Source organism: Cervus elaphus, chromosome 23, assembly GCF_910594005.1.
Source record: "Cervus elaphus chromosome 23, mCerEla1.1, whole genome shotgun sequence".
Taxonomy (NCBI): domain Eukaryota; kingdom Metazoa; phylum Chordata; class Mammalia; order Artiodactyla; family Cervidae; genus Cervus; species Cervus elaphus.
Genome location: NC_057837.1, coordinates 66,764,564 through 66,768,771, shown reverse-complemented (window position 1 = coordinate 66,768,771; position 4,208 = coordinate 66,764,564).

Below are 4,208 nucleotides of genomic sequence, written 5' to 3'. Positions count from 1 at the left end.
CTGTCCTCTCTCATACCAGGGAGAGCTTTCCTGATACCACTGACATATCTCAATGAAGCCACTTGAATACAAAATTGCCAAAGGTGAGGATGCTGGGGGAAGCTACTAGCATCTTTTGTGCTGCCGGCTGCTGTATACTGCAGGAGCAGGTGCTAGAGCAGCTGCCTGCACTGTCGGAGGCTGATGGGTGACCCACCCAAAACAGGAAAGGGTGGACTCCCTGGAAAAACCCTCTAAAAGGGACTAGATTTGGCTAGTTTGACCCTTTTGCACTTTGATCTTCCCTTTCTTCCTGCAGCCCAGACCCAGAAGGAAGAGGACACGGCAGAGTTGCAACCGACATGTCATGTGAGTGAGAAATAAACCACTGTGGGGCTCAGCTGCTAAGATCTTGGAGCTGTTTGTTCTGCGGCACAACCTGCTGAAAGCTGACCAATACACATGAAGAATGTTTTATATAATAATTGCCGGTTACAGTAAATGAGAATTTCCTCTGTTTTGTAAAATACTATGAGAAGATGAGAATTATGATTAAAGAAAGAGCTAATAGGGGCTTCCTTGATGGCTCAGCAGATAAAGAATCTGCCTGCAATGCAGGAGACGCAAGAGACATGGGTTTGATCCCTGGGTCGGGAAATGGCAACCCACTCTAGTATTCTTGCCTGGGAAATCCCATGGATAGAGGAGCCTGGTGGGCTACAGTCCAAAGGGTCACGGTGAGTCGGACACGACTGAGCAAAAACAAGACAAGAAGAAAGAGCTAATAAGATCTTCAGCAAAGAAAAAGAGTCATAAAAATACTTCCTGGATTTTGGAAACACTGGTGCTTCCGAATTTGTTACAGGAACAGGAGAAGAAAGAAAAAAAGAACAAAATGGGAACGAGAAAGGTAAAACAGTAAAGAATAAGCAAAGGAGATTTGAGAATACTGTGTTTATAGACAGCTCAACAGACTCCTTGGTATTGCTGGGGAAAATAAGAGGAATATTATTAAACCAGAGCAGCACGGTGGCTGCTTACCTGGAAGCCACACTGAATTGCCTGTGGGGGACACAATAGGGAGCATCTCTTTGTCCCCGAGGTATATGATTGAAGCCACGTATTCTGTCTCAATGGCGTTTTAACATGCCATGTCTCTCCTCATCAGCAGGCGCACGGGCTTCCCGCTGAACTCTAGTTTCAGAATGACCTTTGAGGTGTCCCCAGGGATCCGCGGAGTTAATAGCTTTTATTTTGTGTCAGACACTTCAGCACATAGTCTCTCAATTTAGTGAAGATCCAGATAGATATTGGCTTTCACAGAAAGTGGCAAGAGACAGAAGCAATTGGCTTTGATGTGTATGAGGAGGAGAAGGTGGCAGAGTGACAGGCCTGATGACCCCTTCCAACGCCTATCAGGTGAACAATAGCAGCAGTGAGACAAAATGACGGAGCAAGTAACAGAAGAGTGTGTCATCTGTAATGAACATGACAGAGTTGAGCAAATGGTCAAAAGCGCCTTCTAGACACACAGAACTATCTGTAACATGTTTAAGGAAGACATGGGGAGCCCCTGTCTATCTTTCAGATATCATGTAGGTGCAGGTTTCCTAAAAGTAAGTGAGAAGGTTTGGAAGGGTTTGGCCAACATCTTTACTTGGAAAGATGAGAACTCAGAGCAGCGGAGGACTCTAGAGTGTTAGTGAAGGTCATACCTTGTGACTGTCCCCAAGGCCTGGGGTGATGGGAACCTGGGCTGGCAGGAGGACCCCATAACATTAACAGCCTTGTATTCTCTGAGCTGGCTCCAGTATCAAACCAACAAGCCAAGGGCAAGGTGAGAGAGAGGTGAGAAGGACACTCTGCCATTACCCTTATACAATGCCAGCTGAACAGAGATGAATCCTCTGAACCACACTGGCTAAAAGGGCTTTACCAAGAGCCACAGGGGTATACAGAGGATCTGAATCAAACGACGGATCAGGTTGATATGAGTGATAATATGGCATCATGTCAATAAATGAAAACATAAACAGAGAATGTGTCTTTCATTGAAACACCCATGAGAATATTCAGAAAAATTGACCATGGCTATAGAGAAAATGTCTTTCCTGGTGGCTCAGACAGTAAAGAATCTGTCTGCAATGTGGGAGACCTGGGTTTGATCCCTGGGTTGGGAAGATCCCCTGGAGGAGGGCATGGCAACCCACTCCAGTATTCTTGCCTGGAGAATCCCCATAGACAGAGAAGCCTGGTGGACTGCAGTCCAGGGGTTGTGAAGAGTTGGACATGACTGAGTGACTAAGCACAGCACAGCATAGAGAAAATATCAACACCTTTCTCCCCAAAAAGATATAGTAGAGACCGCTTTGACTATCAAGTAAAAAAAGCAGGAATTAAAAAGTAGAAATGAGGCAAAAGCCCAAGCACATGGAAAATTAAAACCTCTTCCTTAAAGTTTATTTATTTTAAAATTGAAATATAGCTGATTTACAGTGTTGTGTTAATTATTGCTATACAACGAAGTGATTTTATATATATACATATATGTATACAAGTTTTTTTTAATATTCTTTTCCATTATGCTTTATCATAGGATATTTCATGTAGTTTTCTGTACTATACAGTAAGACTTTGTTGTTTATCCATTCTATATATAAAAGATCACATCTGCTAACCCCAACCTCCCACTCCATCCCTCCCCCAGCCTCCTACCCTTGGCAACCATCAGCCTGTTCTCTATGTCCGTGATTCTATTTCTGTTTCATAGATAGGTTTATTGGTGTCATATTTTAGATTCCACATATTCGTGATATCTTATGCTATCTTTCGCTTTCTGACTTACTTCACTTAATATGATAATCTCTAGTTGCACCTCCCCCCCAAATTAAAAACTCCATTTGAGAACAAAAGAAAGTCAAAATTGTAAGTTGAAACCAGTTTGGAAAGAAAAGATGCAAGCACTCTGTGTCTAAAGCAATAAGATATAGCTAAAACCATCATGAAAGGGAAATTTCATCATAAACACTTATTTTTCTGAAAAAGAAAGACAAATATAAGTGAATAAGCATTCCAATCAGGAATACAAAATGAGCAGCAAAATTCTTCTAAGGAAAGAAGGGCAGAATGAAGACAAGCAGAAAATAATCAGTCGAAATACAAAACAAATGTAGAATTGGTAAATGGAAGAGCTGATTCATTGCAGGAAAAAAGCCCACACAGTAAAACAGAGAAGCCACTAGCTAGCCTAATCAAAGGGAAAAAGACCACATACAGAGAAGACATAATTAGGATGAGAAGTGAAAGATAAGCATGATAAAGGAACTTTTTAATATGTATCTTCTAATTACATAAATAATGCACAGATACACAGGCATTAGACATAAAAGTCAAAGAAGAAAAAATAGAGTAAAAAATTAAAGTCAGTTCAGGCTGCCAGAAGAAAATACCACAGGCTGGGTGGCTTAAGAAACAGAAATTTACCTTCTTGTGGTTCTGGAGGGTGGAAGTTCAAGTTCAAGGGGCCTGCAGGGCTGGTTTCCTTTGAGGTCTCTCTTCTTGGGGTGCAGACAACTGCCCTCCTGCAGGGAGCCGGCCTGAATGTACAGGCCCCTTACGGCTCTAAGAGAGATCAAAAGGTCTCTCTTTGTCCTGCCACCCCTTCTTGTTAAAGTATAGACTGGCATTTGTCTCCTTCAGGGAAAAAACACACCGGTGACCTTTTTGCCTGTTTTTCTGGTGCTGATAAGCTCATCATGCTAGAAACCTGTTTTCCATCTAATGTTCTATTGATGAAGCCTGTTTTCTATCTAATGTTCTAATGATCTTAATCATGTTGGGCGCTAGGGTAATTAATGCTTTACTGATCTTAAGTGTGGGAATTTAAAACATCTGTAGCTCTGCACGTATGCAAAAACCCTCGATCTATTCTTAGTAACTCCTGTTAGAGTATAGATAGGCGTGGTATTCTTCAATAAATTTGGCGGAGTCAGACGCAAGCGGACTCCGTCCCTCTCAACCCCATCTTTCTCTTTCTGAGTCTTCTTTCTGAGTCTTATTTTTCCTAGGTACTCTGGTAATTGCGTTCTTGACCAGTTCGTTTGCCGGCAGGCTCCGGCACCCTCCTGCTGCCCCTTCACACAGTTGCCCCTCTGTCCATGAGCCTCTGGAGTCCTTTTTGTGTCCAAGTTTCCTCTTCTTATAAGGACACCACTCACTTTGGATTAGGG